Source organism: Ailuropoda melanoleuca, chromosome 1 (genome assembly GCF_002007445.2).
Source record: "Ailuropoda melanoleuca isolate Jingjing chromosome 1, ASM200744v2, whole genome shotgun sequence".
NCBI classification, from domain to species: domain Eukaryota; kingdom Metazoa; phylum Chordata; class Mammalia; order Carnivora; family Ursidae; genus Ailuropoda; species Ailuropoda melanoleuca.
This window is the reverse complement of record NC_048218.1, coordinates 123989191-124009732: the sequence shown is the minus strand read 5'-3', so window position 1 is coordinate 124009732 and position 20542 is coordinate 123989191. Positions and strand designations below refer to the sequence as shown.

General features: G+C 42.3%; 1 protein-coding gene across 26 annotated transcripts in view; it reads right to left on the bottom strand.

The window, feature by feature from the left end:
• NRCAM (neuronal cell adhesion molecule) overlaps positions 1-20542 on the bottom strand; it is a 272829-nt gene that overhangs the window by 124217 nt on the left and 128070 nt on the right. For all 26 annotated transcript variants that reach the window (XR_004627115.1, XM_034666192.1, XM_034666216.1 and 23 more), the window contains exon 3: positions 15866-15939. The gene's annotated coding sequence lies outside the window, so the exon portion shown is untranslated. The remainder of the gene's footprint in view (positions 1-15865; positions 15940-20542) is intronic.

Below are 20542 nucleotides of genomic sequence, written 5' to 3'. Positions count from 1 at the left end.
CCCACGTCTGATGTGATCGAAGCAATAGCCGCGCAGTAAATATAGAATGGAATCAAGGAAACAAGGTCTGGCGGGAGTTTAGGTACCAGCCAGTAGGCTGGGGTACGTTTTTAAGAGAGAGGGAGGTTACAAGGGGGGTTTCCTAGCCTCCTAGCCCCCTAGCCTCCTGAAAGCACCACACGAACGCAGTGTCACGGCAGGCCTTGGGGGTTCACAAAGATTTTGACTGTACTGATAGGAAACATGCTGGCTTCACTGTTCATACCACAAAACACAGACCCAGCGATTGCGAGACTATTAGGAATATTGTTCTAACTCATATGGTCTCTTGTGGTTTTACAACTAGTAAATTAAATGAATTATAGTGGGAAAAAAAACCTCTAAAAAAATGATAATCCCTCTCCCCAAGTAATCTGTTTCCCATCACCAGTATAGAAACTACTATGTCTTTGGCAGAATCCTTGATGGTATTTATATCTTGAGCAATGCAGTATTTTGATCTAAAAGAGAGCACCAGGCAAAAAATTGAATGTCTTTGAGGACAAGGGTCTTTACTTAAAATTTGTGTGTCTGGGCCCGTTGAGAGCGTCCTCTGTGTCACTGCCAGGAATTCGTCACCAGCCAAATGCCCAATCAGTTTTTGTAAACTTATGATTAGCTTTCATCCCAACAAAGCCCGTGTTTGTCACTAGGATACTTGCTTCTCCAGCTACTGGTTCAAGGATCAGTGACATACTTCAAAGATTTTTGGGAACAGTTTCTGTTCTTTGCGAAGAGCATTTGTTCTCCGAAAAACAAATGCTAGATTTGTTCGTTTGCTCCAAAGAATGAGAGGAACATTTCTTTTGATTGTTTTCCAGCCCCACCTCCGCATTCAACCATGGAAAGCCACACCACCCTTTCCTCCAGCTAGCAGAAGCTGTGAGTAAGCGGAGGTCCACACGGTGACATTTCTGAACCTTGGGAAGTCACTGTTACACCAAAGTGAGGCAGGACTTATGCAGCTAGTGACATTATCTGACAAAGGGCCGAAACCCTGAATTTCTGTAAGTCTTCATTCATTCATTCACTGAGCAAATTAAGCACCCCCTACATGCCAGGCGGTGAGATACGTTCGTGATACATTCATGAACACAACAGGCAAAAGTCCCTGCCCTCATGGACTTTACGCTCCAGTGCAGGGAGACAGCAACAAAAAAATAAATTGTTAAGTTATATAGTTTGCTAGGTGGTAAGTACTGCAAAGAAAAAAATAAGACTAGAGAGGAAGACGGGTTTCTAAGTTTGTGCGTGCATGTGCACGTGTACAGGTAAACTTGCTCTCCACAGGACCAGAAACCAGCTCACCAGAAAGTGGTATTTGAGCAAAGAGCTGAAGAGGCAGCAAGCAATGAGGATATACACAGGAAGAGTGCACCAGAGGGAGCCGCTGTGCAAAGGCCCTGAGGCAGGAGTGTGCCTAGCCTGCTCAAGGGCCAGTGAAGAGCCAGAGTACCAAGCCCAGAACCAGGGGAGAGGGATCCGAGTGAGGCCAGGGTAAGGGCTTGGTTTATACAAACTTCACTAGGATACAGAGAAAGGTAAGGAATATCCCGAATGAAACACTTGGAAATAAAGAGATAATTAGTACAGTGAAATACAAATTTAAATAAAATGCATGTTGCAAAGCCATACTTTATTCCTGATGATCATATTTCAAGAAAAAAATACATATGTATCATGATCCTTGTCTAAAAGGCATCACTGAAATTGTTAGAATCTAAGTGGGAGATTAATGAGTAGAAAGTTCTACTGTGGTGATTTAAGGGATTTGTGGGCCAGGGCTCCCTTGTTCAAAACAGAGAGAAGCTCGGTGTGGAATTACACTACTTGGATTGAATGAGAGGATTCCATTTCCCTTCCTTTAGATCGGCAGGGCCATTTCTCTTCTAGATTCTTCTGTTAAAACACAAACACTGGGGGCGCCTGGGTGGCTCAGTCAGTTAAGCGTCTGCTTTCGGCTCAGGTCATGATCCCAGGGTCCTGGGATCGGTCTGGAGTCAGGCTCCCAGCTCAGCGGAGTGTCTGCTTCTCCCTCTCCCTCTGCCTCTCTCCCCTGCTCTCTCAGTCTGTCTGTCTGCCTCTCAAATGAATAAATAAAATCTTTAAAAAACAACAAACAAACAAAAAAAAGGATGGGAAGGGACGGGGAAAAGAAGAGGGGTCACGTCTAGGGCAGGTATCAGGTCACTTCTTTTGCAAAGCAGCAGCAGTGAGTGGCCTTTGAGATGCTGAGTGACGAGCACCAGCAGAGGCTCTCCTGGACCAGACCTAGGAAGGGAGAGGTGGGACTGGAGGTTGGGCGGATGACAAGGTACAAAACGCAAGTTCTCTTCACGTGGACAAATGTCATACCTGTGAGCAAACCACACTGACGCCAAAAATTCCAAAACCTTATCATTTTTTTTTTTCAGATATAAGCAGTGGCACTAGGGAGAAGAATGTCCAGCACTGCTATTAAACCACCTCGCTTCGGGGAGGCATTTCCAACCACGTTGCATCAATTGGCCTGGAGGTTTTTTCTCTTTCTGTCGCAGTCATTTATTCCATACAAGGTGCACAGACGTGGAATGGATATTTAGAACCACAGGGGCAGTGTAACAGCCTGGACAGCCTCTAGATTTATTATTTGATGTGAATGGGCAGCAAGGTAACAGCTTTGACCTCCATATGAGACCTTAGTTGTCCCGTACACACAAGCTCACTGACCAGGGCTCCGAAGGCCAAGCGCTTCCCTTGGGAACTAATGAAGCGTTCTGGTGGGCACCTCTCCCACTCAGGCAGAGGTGTGGTGGTGAAGCACAGAGCTCTGGAATTCGACTCCCTTGGTTTGAATCCCTGCTCTACCATTCACTAGCCGTGTGTTCATGGGTGATGTGAACCTCAGTTACGCCATCTATAAAACAAGGACAGTTACTGAGACGATGACACGGGATAACACATGCAAAGTGCTTAGAACACGTCTGGCGGGGGCGCCTGGGTGGCTCAGTCAGTTGAGCATCTGCCTTCGGCTCAGGTCATGATCCCAGAGTCCTGGGATTGAGTCCCAGGTCCGGCTCCCTGCTCAGCGGGGAGTCTGCTTCTCTCTCTGCCTCTCTCTCCCCCCTGCTCTCTCTCTCTCAAATAAATAAATAGATAAATAATAAAAAAGAATATGTCTGGCACTTGATAAGCCTCATAAATGGTGCCTGTTTTTGCAGGAGAATATACTGGTTTTCAGAATAAGTCTTACTGGGAATACTCAGTTCCACTATTCATGGATGACCATCTGCATACAAATTTAATACTTCCACAAACTTCTCTTGACCTATTGTATAGGCACAGGCTTGAAAAAAAAACCAAACTTGATGTATTAAAAAAAAATACTGCTTTGGACACATTTTGATTATTCTCAACTGTTATTATAATACTGTGTTAATTTTACCTTATTAAAAATTGAAGAAGGGCCATCACCATTGGGAAGACATTAAAATATATGAAATTAAACTAATTTGTCTTTATGGGATTGGACTTAGAGGATCTCAGATGCTAGTTTTATAATAAACATATATTTTCTAAAAAGGCCATCATGTCATAACTATAGGCCAACAAAACGGAGAAGCATCAGACAAATGCATCCCCGGGTAAGCTTAGACCTTTCGAGAAAATAACTTGCTCCATGTTGCTTGAGCTCCCCTCTGGGCAACACTGAAACAGGAACAGGTCAAACCAGTAGTTCCAAACAAGAATGGCATTGGTCTACCCTGGTTGAGGCACACAGGCCAGAAGGAAATAAAATTTGTATCAGATCTGGCTTTACAACTTAGAGTGTTTTTCATTTTCTTTCTTAATTTATTGTGCAATTGAAATTATGGTGCTGATTCTGTGGCACTAAAATACTTTAGGAATCAATAAGAGACTCAAGCATGAAAAAGAAATGTCTTTACATTCAAATACTTTGGGCTGAAATATAATACTGTCAACTCAGTCACAGAATCTCTTCTTTAAAAAACAAAATCTGTTTTACTTTACATTTTATTCTGGGAACGAATTTTACTTCGATTGAATATATATTTGTATGGAACTAGATTGCAGTGACTCATAAAATCGCCTTAAAAATAATTCTTTACAACAATAAAAAAGGAAATTGTAAAAGATTCTCTATATTCTATAAATAGAGGTAAAACATTAGTTACAATGAAGGAGTATACAAGGCACAGCTCTATAATGCCGAGAAGAGAAAGCATAATTTTGATTTTAAAAAATGAATTTAAATTGTAATGAACTCTCTAACATCACTTGCAAAGAATTCTATATAATCTGAACAATTTAAAATTAGTGCTATTGTATATCCTAACAAACACTTCCGTTCCTTTTATCAGGAAGCGAATTACTGACTGAAGATAAATGTAATTTCATTATAGATGCCAAAGTGTGTTATAGGCCAGCCAGACTGAAAACAATGCAAGTAAAATGTGGAAAACAAATCAGAAGGGTTTTTCCATAAAATTTATAGAAATATTTAAAAGTATTAATTTTCCAGAAAATAGGTTCCAAGGCCCACGTGGATCACCAGTATGACTTCTAGAACAGGAACTGATGAGGAATTGGTACCAGGCACCCAGGGGCCATTAGCCACAAAACTTAACATTAACAGCTAGAGCTGCAGAAGGAAGCAGGCTGGGGGACCCCCCCCCCGCCCCCACCCCACCATGCATGAACCACACAACTGCTTACTCTCTCATGCCATGGTTCTGGAATAACTGAAAGGAGTGCCACATCAGATTTGGGGGCTTTCTCTGCTTATCCTATGTACATGAGAAATAAAAGGAAACTTAGGTAATTTTCCTATTTTTTAAAAACTACAGTTCTTCTCCATGGCATTGATTGAAGGGAAGATGAATGGCCACTGGTATGAGTTTTGATTACCCAGGAGCTCAAAATAAAAAATTTATGAATATAAATTATGATTTGGGCATTTAAAATTATGATTTGAGGCATTAATGATGCCAGAATTTGTCCATAAGTACACATGAATTCCCTCCACAGCCAATTCATCACTTTAGGACAAAATTTCTGAACCTCGTGATTCATCTTAGCACATGCCCTCGGGTTAGGCCGTTTTTCATCTACAAACATGAAAGAATTATTAAAATGGAAATGTTTCTTGGAAATACCACCTTAGTCATTTGGCATGTGTCTAAGTGATCTCCCTTCCAAACAGTGACCACGGGACAAAGGAAACCACCACCACAAACGTAACCAGCACAGAAACAATGGAGCTCTTTCCCCCCTTACACTGGACTCATATGTGTCTGCTTAGTAATAATGACATATTGTCCCATGTTATTGCTTCAGAAAAATGTTTCCAGTGACCCTTGGGAATGCTATGTACTGTTTTCCTTCAAGTTTTGCCCTTGGCAAAATTTTCTTTGTTCGGATTGCTCTCTGAGAAAGTCATTTCAGTCTGAATTGTGTACATTCTAGATCTTTCGGTTAATAAGAGTTTTTGACCTTTTGGTTTCTACAGCCAGTTCTTCTCTTGGGCATGATTGATGGCATTAATTCTTCTCGCATGTGGTCCGTGGGAAACCACCCCCACCTCCTTCAAATAAGTGTGCGGATTCTGAGGACAACCTGGGATGACCAGTTGACCAGTTTTCAGGGCCGCCACCACAGTTAGAGAACTGTTCTGGAGATGGAACCCACCTAAGGCAGAGATGTCTCCACTGAGCTTGTGTTCAGGGAACCACGGGGCAAAAGCTCAGCTGGGTTTAAAGAAGACAACGAAAGGCAAGGCTCTGCTGTTCTCCAGCTGCAGTTGCTTGACTCCTGCCTGGCTTGTCTGCTTGCCATTCTCGAGGCCTCTCTCCTCATTTGGGGGTCTCTGTCCTTATGCACCCACCATGGCCCTAGCTTTCCTACCTGCTTTCTTCATCTTTAATGAGGTTTCAGGAAATTTTCCTCAAATACTGATGTCAAATGAGCTTTCTCGAAACAATGGTTGGGCAAATGTCACTTTTCACTCAAGACCGTAACGGGTTCATCACTGAACATAATTCAAACTCCATACGGTATATTCATAATCCCATGCACCTCAGAAAGCCTATTCATGACAGAACCCTGTCTTCTTCTCAGAAGCAGCCCTTCTGCCTTTTCTATTCCACTCAGTAGCACCACCAACCACCCAGTGTCTCAAGCCAGGGGTCGGGCCTTGCTTTTCCTCATTTCTCATTCCTAATTGGCAGACGGGTCCATTCACTAGGCCAAAAACTGTCCTCTCTCCGGCCCCTCTGCAAGGACCCTGCGTCAGGTCCCCCAGCTTAGCAGGTCTCAGCCGCTGCAGGTTTCCAGCTTCCAATTCCACTCCCGTGCACTAAGTACCAGGGCGTCTGTTCCAAGCTCAGAGCTGATCGTGTGACTCCCTTACTCAAAATCCGTACGTGGAATCCCACAGCCTCTCCCAGCCTCCTGGCTCAGACAATACTCTCCAATGTGCCTTCACAGCACCTCTGACCTCTTCTCCTTCGGTCACACCAGGGCATCACAGTGCACCGACTGCACGGCTTCGAGGGGAATCTACTGTGACTCTGCTCCCAGCGGGGCCATCCTGCGTGCAGGATACCTCCTCATCCTCTCGGTTTCCCTTCCAGCATCTTCCTGCTGCCCCCATGCAGAGCGGTCACATTTGCCTCTGTATCACCTCACACCACACGCACACATAAATATATACACTGCTATTATTTGTACTTCTGGGGGGCTGATGACACCATGCTCTCACCGTGCTGGATCCACTCCACGCATAGCTTGCTCGCCAGCCTTTGATGGTGTCTGAAACACAGCAGCTCATTCATGAAGGAATGAATGAACAACTGTTTATTCATTCATTAAAGAAAGAAGGAACAAACACCTCTCCAAAGTCACTTCCAACCACTTCTTAGTTAGGTCTACTTTGTGCTCTAAATTTGTTTATCTGTTTCTTCCTTTTGCCATGCCAATACCATGATTATCTCCCTCTCCTCCTCAAGACTTGGCCATTTCCCCCTCTGGAATTGCTTGCTTGCTTGCTTGCTTGCTTTCTCAGATTTATTTATTTGAGAGAGTGGAGGGAGGGGCAGAGGGAGCATCTCAAACAGACTCCCCGCTGAGCATGGATGGGGACGTGGGGCTCGATCTCACCACCCTGAGATCACAACCTAAGCTGACCGTGAATCACAACCTGAGCCAAAACCAAGAGTGGGATGCTCAACGGACTGTGCCACCCAGGTGCCCCCCCCCACCTCTGGAATTTCTGCTCTTTTTTTTATTTAAAATTTTTCTGAACTAGTTTGAGAACCATTCTTCCTTCAACGATCAGTTCAAGTTCAAATCAGCCATAGACCTTTGTCAATCTCTATCTAGTGGTCACCGTTCCTTTGACCTCCCCGAGCGCTTTCAGCCTGTACATTTAACAGTCAGTAATGCTACCCTGTGCTTTCCTTTGATGTGCATGCCTCCGGCACACGTGTGCACTAAACAGTCGATTTCTACGTATATAACTAAAGAGTAGGAGTGCCTGAAGGGCGAGAGCCATAGTTCATAATGCAGGCTGCATTCTCAGAACCCCTCATGATTCCCTGTATATAAAAAACAATCAATAATGTTTGTTAATAAAGATGTCAGCAGATAGGCAATATATGTAGGTCTCTTAAGTAGTATTTTATTTGTATTAATGAAACCCAAATAAGTCCAGAATAAACTTTGATTTATTCTCAATAAAGTGGTGAGGTTCTAGAAGCAGGTACCGGCCGTGGCCCCATAGGTCCTTTGGTGGTTACTGCACATTATACTCGTGAAAAACTGTGTTTGGCTCTCAGCTGAGAGGAATATGTTTTATGAAAGAAAGTCTTTCAGTTGCTCACTCTTTGCAACAAAGATCTTTCCATGCCCTTCCATGTCCACTCGAGCACTTACTGGATCAAGGCAGCTCCATTTCAGTAATGAAAGTAATTGGGACAGGGGTGTCTGGGTGGCTCAGTTGGTTAAGCGTCTGCCTTTGGCTCAGGTCATGACCCTAGTGTTTTCGGATCGAGTCCCACACTGGGCTCCTTGCTCGGCGGGGAGCCTGCTTCTCCCTCTGCCTGCCCCTCCCTCTGCTTATGCTCTCTCTCTCTGTCAAATAAACAAATAAAATCTTTTAAAACAATAATAATAATTTGGACAGAATCAGCAAGTCCATTATAATGTAGATATTTGAAATCTACTTTCTAACTGAACTTGTGGGCTGCTCTATAGAAGAAAAATCCTGGTGTTCAAAGGTTTGTTTTCAGGAAATTGAAAATGCCCATCAATTTAACATAAAGCGGTTCTGGGTAACCAACAACCATTAGCAGTACATTTGAAGACCTGGAGAGAAAATTAAGGAGACAGTTTTCCCTGGGGATGACTTCTGGGTTTGGTACATGACAAGTATTCATTTTCATTCAACAAATATTAACAGAGGTGTGAGAGGCTAAGATGTATTTCTTTTTTTCCTACCCCTCTATGGCAAGAAAGCTTTTAAGAGCCTTCAAAAATATATGCCAGTCAAATGATTTATTATTTTGCACAACAAATCAGTTTGAAGACCCTTTAAAAATATATATATATATTAAAGCATATCTGTCTTTGGATTCTCTAAAACAGGGAAATGTTATATAACAGAATATTTCACAGGACACTTGGAACTTTGGTGTATTTTCCAGGTCATTTGAATAATTTAAATACAGTAGGTTTGTCTAGTTACATTTGTCAAATTCTTTCTCAGTTTCTTGGTTTTGGGGGGGGCGGGGTTTATGTGCTTGTTTTTTGGTTGATTTTTTTTGCCCCCAGGAGCAAAGTCATTTGGGAAGCTACATTAACTACATGCTCTCTGTGCTTACTGACAACAAAATAAATACAAACTTGCAGAAACCATTTCCCCGGCTCTCCTTCTCCATGTGGATTGTTCTCTGCTTTCCATTTTCTTCTTTCATAACCTGTTCCTATGGCTTCTCCTTCACAGGCTAACAGCTTCTGTCAGCAAAGCTTTTATTCACTACAGTATCAAAAGCTTTGCACAAAAACGGATTAATCATGTTCGCTGCGTCTCTTTGTTTCCCCTTCAATTCTTGTAGAATTCAAGTCCACTAAGGAAATGCATGTCTAATCACAAATGTGAAGTCCCTCTGGGTTATTTCGGTGCATTTCTCTTTTAAACATATTACATAATTAAAGGTTTCTGACAAATCAAGTAGATTGGTTTTCCCAAATATGTCTTCCACATCATTTTAATGATTTAAACACATATTCTATGTACCTCGAGTTCCAAAAGAGAAGTTTATGTCTACCAACGCCAAGGAAGTGATTCCACATTTTACTTCTTTATTTTTGACAAATATTCCTTGTGAGACAGACGTCTAAGTATTTTTAAAACAGTAATTTGGGGTTAGATGTCATTAAGCAAATAAAGAAGTCATGTATTCTATGAACCGCCAAAGTAGACCTCTTTTAGTCTCATCACTGCTAAGTGTAAATGGAATAAAGGATCTTCCCTGAAGTCTTATTCCTGAAAATATCAGAATGCCATCCTTCACCATTAATTCATGCCAATAATTAAACGGGATAAATACTGGTGAGTTTGCCACTTCTGTGTATAATAGTTCCATACAGTAATTCTTTAATACATAAAAGTCCCCACGTACTCAGGATGGACTCGCTCACTTTGCTTTTCCCAAAGTCAAGAGTAGTTTTTCTCAATAACAGTGATGGTTTCCTCTATTAAAATATCTCATGGCTGGAGGCCTCAAGGCACAGTGGGTAACACCACTGAACCATTTCCTCTACATTCAGATATTCTCTCATCATTTCAGAACATGGCTTTCTCATCACATTGGTCATCTTGCTGAGAATTCTAGGGTCAGAAAATTTTTAAAGTAGCAGTAGAGTTCTTATGTCACAGGGGAGGGGGGTGGGGGAATGGGATAGACCGGTGATGGGTAGTAAGGAGGGCACGTATTGCATGGTGCACTGGGTGTTATACGCAACTAATGAATCATGGAACTTTACATCAAAAACCAGGGATGTACTGTATGGTGACTAACATAATATAATAAAAAATATTATTAAAAAATAACAAGTGAAAGATACTAAACAAATAAAAGATGTCACAAGCTCATCTTTTCCGAACAATCAGCCAGGCAGAACCGCATCAAGATGAGCCTTTCCAGAAACAAGTCTATGAAAAGAGGCTGAACGGGAATCCATAAGACAGCAGGCAAAGTCACAACCCTGAATGAAGCCTCCTGGAAAGGGAATTAGCCTCGGTGGGCGGATGGGAATCCCTGTCTCTGGGAAGAGTGGGTTTCCAACCGAGATGCCAAGTTCACCACGTGTCTAATGGACCGTCCATTTGCATATCTCTTCCTGGATGATTCAAGTGGAAATTGCACTCTGTAAGGATTTGTAGCTTTTTCTCTTTACAAAAACTTTAAGAACAACAAAAATGAAAGTCAGGGTGGAATCATCCACGGGATAGACAGAGGCACCAAACATTTGTTCAGCTAGAAGAGCGCTCCTTCTATCAACTTCAGAGTTGACAGCGTCTCAGGCTAGATTATAGTGAAGGACACTTCTGTGAGAGGACGGTATTTCTGTAAAAGTCTGCTAGATCTGTGGTTTTATCCAGAACGGCACTGGTGTGAAATATACACACGCAAGACCCAGGCGCCAAGGGGCCCGTGTGAGCGCCGCAGCAGCCGGCGAGGAGGCCCGTCCCGCACACCTCAGGTGCAGTCTGGGCTTAGGAGGCATTGCAGGAACACATTAATCAACACGTTCGAGGACTGCATTAATCAACACCGCCGGTCGGCTGGCACGCCCATTGTTTAACCGTGCATGCTAACGAACGCGAAAGCCGCACTACGAATGTGGATTTCCACCGTGCTGCAAGAAACAAAACCCTTTTCACCACCGGCCCCATGCACCATATCCTACTCGACTCTCTCAATAGAAATCATTCTCTCCTGTATTCCTGCTAGTTTATGGACTTGCTTTCTGCCACAGTCAAGCAGAAACAAAGACGCTTTACAGACCAGCTAAGTTTGACAAAAGCTGTAGAAATGCCTTCTGCAGATATGAAAACTTGCAGCCTTCCAAGAGATTTTTTTTTTCCTTCGCTTCACAAAACAGATGCTGTCGTGAAAGGCAAAATAAAACAAAACAAAACAAAACAAAAAGAAAAAAAAAAGAAGAAGTCCAAGCATCTATTTGTGTATGCAGTCAGATGTGACAGCAACATACTGCATCAGCAGCAGGGGCCTGGGCCGGGCCTCCTGCTCCACACTGGGCTTCATTTTCCTCCTGGGTAGTTCCCTAGATAACCTTCCTGTCAGGATCTGACTCCCTCCAAAAGCAGCCAGGGATGAAATGTCCAGATGCTGGAAGGAAGGTGTCTGCAACAGCACCCACACAACCTAGGCACACATCACGACCTTTGTGTGTGCAGAGCTTGTGGACCTAGACAGTTAGGGCTTTCCGGTGTAATCTGACCTGGTAGGTAACGGCCTACAAAGTTCGATAAACGTGAATTTTGGTCATGAGATCGCTGGACGTGAAGATCCTAAGTCTGAATGAGTCAGGGAAGCCATTTCCCATTATCCTTCTGCATATGTTTCCTCTCAGGGGCAGAGTTGTCTCGGTAGAGGTTGCACTTGCTGGGAACAAGGGTCACAGGGCAGCGCCCCCCTCCGGAGTGGCCCAGTTCTCCTCATTTCAGTGAGCCCCCCAAGTTAAAGGCCTGCCGATCTAGCCTACCTCTGCGCCGGCTCTCTAGCTCTAAACATTTCACACGAAGTGTTTTAAACATTTAGGCTAAGCCAAAAGTGCATCGAGGAGAACAAATCTGATCCAGTAAGTATTTGCAAAGAGCTCTCTGTAAAGGTCACCGCGCCAAACCTCTGGCCTATAAACGCGAAGTCGTTACACGTATCCTGTACGAGAGTGACTCGGGCGATTTTCTCCTTCGGGGTCCGAAGCAGATCTTTCTCCCCACCAGACCACAGCGGGAGGAGGGCTGAGGAATGCAGGACACTGGCAGGGCTCCTTCTACTGAGTGCCAGCACTGACTGTCACTGACACCAAAACACGCTGTGACCTTTCTCACCATTCTGCCACCCTTGCCTGATCTCGCCCTTCCCACGACCTCCCACGAGAGGACGCCCACGTCCTTCTTCAGGTCCCTTTCTGAGCCTTCGGAGACAGCTCTCAGGCTGAACAGCTGGAGGAGTGGGAGGGGGACTGGGTGGGTTTCCAGAGGAAAATGGTGGTGTCTCGTAAGAATTATGAGGCCAGGATGCAAGGGACAGAAGAACTTAATCAATGAAGGCCTCTCAGTTGCAGAGGCCAGAGGGACTCAGAGATAAACATCAGGACGTGTACTGTAATTCGGCCCCCCCACACGTGAGATTTAATATGCCCCCATCTGACCACAGGTCAAAGGGCGTTACTCAGGGCTCCGCAGGGCAATGGGAAGCTGCGGAGAACGCTGGGATGGAAGAACAGAATGTTCTCTCTCCCTCAGCTTCGGGGCTGAGCCCTCATTCCCTGCTGCGGCCGGTCGCGACCATGACGGAGGGACCGACCACATGGGCCATCAGCTCAACAGCTGTGGGCACTGCCTTGAAATCGGGAGCGTGCCCTCATCCTATGCCAGGGGGAAGAGGGAGGAAGGCATTCAGTACAAGAAAAGATGGTTCTGGCTTTCTAGCTGAACAAATACCTAATCAATTCTAACTGGGATAAAGCCATAAAGAGGCGAATACCCTTTGCTTAGATTTAGATCCCTGTCTTGGTTTCTGTCGGTCCCAGGCTTCCCTGGGAAGCCTTTTACTCATGTGCTTTTCATCTCTCCTTCTGTGAGGTGAGTATTCCTTTTGTGGATGGCGGGTCTCCTAGATTTATCTGGTGTCCGGTAACACGAGATAAAACTTCGCAGCTCTACAATGATCTTGTAGGACAAATTCTGATAGATCTCCTCATTGTTAAACAGTCTTAAAAACTGCAGTCCCCTTGTATTTTGTCATAAAATATTGATTCACATTTACAGATCAACTTAATTATAAGAGAAGATTTTTTTACTGTTATCAGTTCTATTATTATTTACTCAAAATATCAATAACATTACTACCATGTATACATAATTTTTTAAAAGTTAGTGCTATGAGTCCAAGGAGAAGAACAACTTTGGAATCAGCAACCAAAACCAATCACTAAACAACTCCAATAACCTGTCAGGTCCTCCTTTTCATGGAGCTTGCCCAGTGGGAACGTGCCTTAAGGTATAGCAGGGCAGGAGTCTTCTTCCGACTTATTATGGTTCCAAGCAGGACCAAACTCACACAAATGCAGGAGAGCTCTAGAAAACCAGGTATACAGAGAGATTTGAGGGCCACTCCTCCCCCGCCCCCCAACTCTGGTTGCTTCTAGAAATTCCACCATTAGCTGTCCTGCATTTTTGCCCAAGGTTTTCAAGCCAGGTAGAAGAGATGGGGAGAATTCTTTTCCTTGGAGAATTTACACATCGGTGTTAATGACAAAGGGGAACGTGGTCTGAATCCGTGACTGGATATCAATCAGCACAGCTAACACTTTCCAGAGAGAAGGAAGTGGGTGTGGAAGTGCACACTCACAAACCACGGTTCTGGTCCTTCACATCCGGCGGATACCACGGCACACTAGTGAACGTGGGAAAGACGACTGAAAGTTCCAAGTAGCTACAAAAAAACTTTCTTACTCTAATGTCAGAGGCTGAACTCTTGGATAGCCTGGGGACATTCTGAATACAAGAGGGCTTCAGAATTTTGGGAAGTTTCAGGGCGTCTTTGTTTCAGGGAGGCAAGGGACAGGGAAGACACTCAGGATTTAGTTTCGAGCAGATTAAATCATTCCCAAGGATAAAATGAGATATTTCAGTGGCTCTAAGAGAGCCTGACAACTAAAAGCTCGCTTTAGTCATTTAACAAAAGACTAGCCAAAAAGAGCCATGAAAAGAATGCACTGAGAAAGGTAGAATTGAACCTTTTCACTTGTGCCTCTAGAAGATAGAGATTTTGTCAAATAACTCTCACACAATGAATGAAAGACAAAACAGTGCAACTAGCCAGGAAAACGTCCCTAGCAACCGCAGGAGAGTGCCTTCGAAAGTGTGAGAGCCTTTATGGAGCTCTACCCCTGCCACCTTCCAAGGACACCACACACTCCTTCCTGAGGTCCCTCCCCTTGCCTGGTCGTCATGCATTTTCCCCTTTTACTAGAAACTACCACTTACAAGTAAGTTCCGGCTCATGCTGTCTTTCCATCTCTCCTAGGAGTCACACCATATATTATCTCCAGAAGGACTTGCCATAATATACTGTTGATTTGAGTGATTTATCATCGTAGGCCACTTTTACCTAACACCATTACTATTAATTTCCAATTCCCAACAACTGTGATTTGGGATATCCAGACTTCCGTGTCCCTTTGAGATTGGATGGGTCCTACTCCTCCATAGGTTTACCTTGCAGGCGTTATTTTATGAATTAAGGACCCTTGTTGGAGCATGCATAGGTATATCAAAATGTTATAGAGTAAATCATTTTACCTTAACTAAGGGAGCTTTCTAGTAAAAGAGCCATTTATACAAAATAAAGGCTTTTTGGTATGGGTCGCGACTACTTAACTCAGCCATTTACTAGTCTTTACTAATGTTCACTTTTCAAGAACTCTTCAAAGAAGAACAAAATGTGTGTTCCTTGATTTGCAAAGCTACATTCTTAGTTTCCAGGCTACTGATTTGGGGATTTCTGGGGGGTATTTTGAAGCACCGTAAGAATTAGTTATATGAAATCAGTTTTAATACAGCACAAAAGAAACAAATTCAACTGAGGCATGAATCATTTCCTCTTAAGCAGAAAACGACATCTGAATGGATTAATTTTAGCATTTCTCAAGGACAAGAGACAACATGCTTGCAAGATTTTCCTACCTCCAAATCTTGTAGACAATCTTCTTTTCATAATTAAAGTCCGAGAGAGTTTCTTTATTTGTTAAATAGAACCTAGGAGGGTAGAGGACTAAATGTCCGAACAATCATGCTCTCATAAATTCCTTATGAGATAGAGGTCTCTGAACTATGTTCCAGATCTCCAAGGAAGATAGTCTTCATCAAGTTCAATACCATAAGAGCTGGCTTTTCAGAAGGCATCACAGGCCTGGCACAGTTCATTCTAGAGCCGATAATTCGAAGTGACATAAATGGGAAAGGGGTGGGCAGTGGGGGTGGGGGCAATTGATTTACAAAGCAGAAAGCACGTATCAAAGTAACATTTAAACTTTCCAAACAGACTTCTGTATTATTTGGACTTCATTGTGAGACAACAAAAATGATGTACGGATAAGCATATTCTTGGGAGATTTTCTGATACCTGATTGAATCAAAACAAAAACTCTTTTCTTGTAAATGATTCCTTATTTTAAATCTTTAATTCCTTCAGAACCATATTGTTTACTAGCAATGCCTTCACTTTGCTGTCTATTTTCTGAACTTTATGATTCATGATTTAGTAAGGCAAAAATCTCATTACTATGGAAGGACATGAAGGGCTGGTTTTCTTTCGCATGTATTCAATCCATCTCCTTCGACAAGCAGTATGATTAATGTTTTTGCATCTATATTCCTACTCCCCATCTTTCATCATACTTTTTGGATTGAAAAGTATTAATTATGGCAATAATATTACATAATCATATCATTTTATGGTATGATTCCCTTCTTGACTAATTTAAACCTTTTCAGAAGACAAACTCCTACCTTTAAAGAAGTTCTTCCTGTCTGAAGAAGTTGTCCTTTTAATTCTTTAAGCCAGACGTCTTCTTAGCATCGCCCTGTGGGTCGAAGAGTGGGGGAAATGTTAACAAGACATTCATCGTCAATCACAGCAGACTGTCAATACATTAACTTCCATCCACCTCCCTGATGGGAAACACAATTACCAGGGGGGCCCTGTAAGGAAAGACAAATTATGAATAGAATTGCCAAAACACATCTCTGCTGGTTTCAATCAAAAGTGACAGCAGAGAGTTGGCTAAAACTCTGGTGACCATTCCCTTCATGCAACCCAGTCGAAAGCGACATGTCTGTTCCCTCTTCTCAGTTGAGGGGATGGAGGGTTCTTTTGCAATGCGTGTATACGGTGTGGCTTAAATACTTTCTTGCTTATTACTGTTGTTATTCTTAAACTTTTCATTTAGTAGAGCAGGAATTCTTTTGACTTTATTTGAAAGGCCCCAAGTTCTCAATGAGGGTCATAAAGAGATGGTGGGAGCAGCCAAAAGGAGAGGAGCCCCACCTGGGCCGTGACAAAGGCTCAGCTACGGATAGCTCCAAGAGTTTGACCGGCTCCACCTCCCTGCTCCTCAGCCTGAATGTTTCCTTTGCAACTATTCCAGCTGAGAAGTAGCCAGAAAAGGATAGCGTGGACAGGGAATGGGACAATTGCAGCTGAGCACATTAGGGTTCGTTTTTTTTTAGACAACCAATTCAGTGACACCCAGGGTTTTCTAAGGGAGGATTTGTGTTTTTTTGGACTTCAGATTTTCAGAAACAGAAGTCATACTATCAGACCTCTGAAGAACCTTTCAGAGAAGAGAAACAAGGGTCAATTCAGGAACTCCCGACTGCATTGAAATATTAAGACAACTATGAATTGCAAAGTGATTCCATTAATAAAATAAAAAGATGTGTAATCATCAGACGTTCTTGTTTATACATGTATTATAAAATATTTTCTGTATTAAATTGCAAAAAGCTTTATCTTAGTGACATGCAAAACCACTCTTAATAGATTGTTATTGGATCTCATGCAATGATATTTTATCAGGACAAAAAAATGTTGTTGAGGTTAATGACTCCCCCTTATTAAAACCAATTTTAGAGTAATCAAGGTTTTCTTTTTTGTTATTTACTCCCACTTTAAAAAAACTCTTTCGAGGTGTGTAGGAAAGAGTTTGCAAGAATCTGAAGTCATGTCTACAATAAGAAATCAATCCAACAAACATATTGAACATTTCATATATATCTGTCAAGACACTGGATAAATATAAATGAGGAAAAAAGTGTAATACACGAGGGTACCTTTACAGGTGAAAATTGATTAGGTCAGTATGTGGATGCTGTCTCCTTTCTCCCCTCCACCTACCCATCTCTCCATCTTTCCACCATCTCCCTCCCCCAGGGCAGCTTGGCTCTGCTTCTGGCTCTGCCCAGAACCTGAAGCAGGTGGCTTAACCCAGCGCCACAGGTGACATAAGAAAAACCCCTCCCTCTTTATGTTACTGAATGTGGGCCTTGGATCAGTCTTCCTCTTCACCACTGCAGTGTTAAGGTCTGACATCGGTTTGGGCCTCAGGGACTCAGACCCTGCCTAATGGAGTACTTTGCTTCCAGGTCCTTCAAGCCACCTTCAGTCCGGGGAAAGCAGTCTGTCACCTCTTCTAGCCCAGTATAACAGAGCTCTGCACGGGGACTCAAGACGAAAGCCTCCGCTACTAATACATCGTTATTTTGTCTTGCTTTGTCAATGTCCCCACTACAAGTATCTCCTTCGGGAACCTCAAAGGCCGAGCAGAATGTAACATTCCTGGGTTGTTAGCCAAAACACAGCGCCATCCTTCACCTCCAAATCATCAAGCTAAGGCAGATGTGCAACTCAAAAGGGTAGCCTGCTCCTTCCTTCTTAAAGACTCTTCTAAGACAAGTTTTTGTGTGTGGCAAAATCCATAGAAACAGAAAGTGGCTCCATTCGCTGAGCCAAGCCCTAAGGGAATCTCCCCCCAACTATTTTGGTACCCTCATCGTGTCTGCGGCATCTGCGCACATTGCTGGGAGCTATTGCTGAAAATCTATATCACAGGTGACTGGAGGCTACGGCGAAATACTGAGAAGAGACTCAGCTAAAGACACGTCGATAGAATTAATGTCGCCATAATTTTCACCTGGAAGAGAAAGAGAACTCACAGTCTGTGGGCTACTCCCACGTCCCAGACCTGGTGTACGGATTACGGGTGATGCACCTGCCTGTAGGTATCATGAGCGCTTTGACACGGAGGCAGAAACGCAAGCGTGGAGAGGTTCAGTAAATGACCCACTCACACGACTCCCGAGGAATCCATCTGGAATATAACTCTGCTTCTGTCTGAATCCAAAATGTGTGCCTCTCCTACCTCCTCCCAAGGCTTTGAGAGAAGCCAGGTCGAACCCGGAGTGGGGTGCTACTGAGATTTAGGGGGAGGGGCAGCGGAAGAGGAAGTTGTTGGAAGGCGTGGCCAGACGGATGGGAAGCAGGGAGGAAGCCAAGAGGAGTCGGGTCAGGGAGGCAGGAGGGTGGGCCACAGGGTTGAAACACGCAGGGAGGACGCACCAGAGGGATGGCCCCTGAGTCCCAGCTGGTGGCACCACCTTCTGTGGACCGCAGTTTCCAGCTGTCAGTGACACCTCCTGCACTGTCATTCCTATGCTCTTCTGCCAAGCATACCTTTATTAATAACGTTTCATGGGAAAGGCAGGACTGAAAATACGACTGGGTATGGGATGGAAGAAGATATTCTTGAACATAAATTTTATTTTTTTTTAAATTCAATTCAATTAATTAACGTATACTGTATTATTTGTTTCAGGGGTACAGGTCTGTGATTCATCAGTCTTATACAACACCCAGTGACCATTACATCACATACCCTCCCCAATGTCCATCACCCAGTTACCCCATCCCTCCACCCACCTCCCCTCCAGCAATGAACATAAATTTTAAAGAGAAGTCAAAGGAATGTGGTTCTTTGAATAAGATTGAATCATTTTTAGTGTAATTCAATTCAGGGCAAAATGCCCTGAAAAGAACACACACGCAATTTTGCATAGGTGTGGTTTCCCATAGACATTGTGTGGGAAAACAATTTTATCTTTGCTTATATATATAAATGATAGCGTACAGCTTCATTTTTAACTTTCTTGTGATGACTGAAATCCCCCAAGCCTTTGCAAAGACCACCAAAAGACTACGTATTAATGGTATTACCATGTCAGCAATTATGCCAAACATTTCTAGGGAATGAATTTTTGTTACATTCATTACTCTTGCTTTGACAACTGTGTCAACAGGTTTTCACCACTCTGAAACACATTTAGGTTGACAGAATGGGGTAATATATCATTGCTAAGGATTATTTTTCCAATAACAAAGTAACAATTCAATTTCTTCTAACCAAAATACAATCAACTTATCCTATTAAACAAAACCAGTCCTAAGTCAAAAGGTCAAGATGAGATCTGATGTAATTTAAAAGTAGCCTTCAGAAAAGATAAATAAAATCTAGGAAAAAAAAAATATATATATATATATGTGAAATATATATGTGAAATATACATGTGTGAAATATACATGTGTGAAATATATATGTGAAATATACATATGTGAAATGTATACGTGAAATATACATATGTGAAATGTATACGTGAAACATATATATGTGAAATGTATACGTGAAATATATATATGTGAAATGTATATGTGAAATATATATTTGAAATGTATATATACAAAATGTATGTGAAATGTATATATATGAAATATATATGTGAAATGTATATATATATGAAATATATATGTGAAATGTATATATATGAAATATATATATATGAAATGTATATATATATATGAAACCCAAAGGCCACGGTACACACGATAAACCAATTACAATAAAAGTAATTCAATGGTGCATAAGTATGACATTAAAAAAATTCAATAATTCAGGAAAGTGAATACTTGTCTTAGCCACTCATGGAAAAATAATATAATGAATTTCCTAATCGCTCCAAAGGAAATCAAACTATTAACTGGCATGATTTTTTTTTTTTGCAGGATTTTGTTTTGTTTTCTTTTGGTCTGGTTTGGTTGAAAATGAGAACCTGTAACATTCAATGCAACTGAAAATCTGTTATTGCAAACACTACCAGGTAAAAAGTAACAGAAAGCAAAAAACACTCAAAACCTCATTTGGTTTATACTCTCAGGCACAACCGTGAAGACATTAAAAATGCTAATATTACTCTTTGGTTTCTGGGAGGTAGATTTCTAAAAGCTGGCTTTATTGGTGATATGCCAATGGGCGGATTACATTAAAATATCAAAGCATTTTACCCCTCAAGCCAATTCTGTTCTCAACTGTGACAATTTTATTTCCTGTTTACACTCTTAAAAAATCAATACAGCTGAGAGATAGTTTTTAGAACACCAATTTTGAAAACCTTACATGTAACAATATATTTATACACCTACACTATTACGTGTTTACCTAGTATGCAAAATTGTGCTTTTAGGGTTATGAAATGATGGTAATTTACAAACTTATTTTTAATCTTTGGTCTTAACAAAATTTCAGTAGTATCAAAATCATGGACTAACCCCCAAACTCTTCTTCTTTTTTTTTTTTA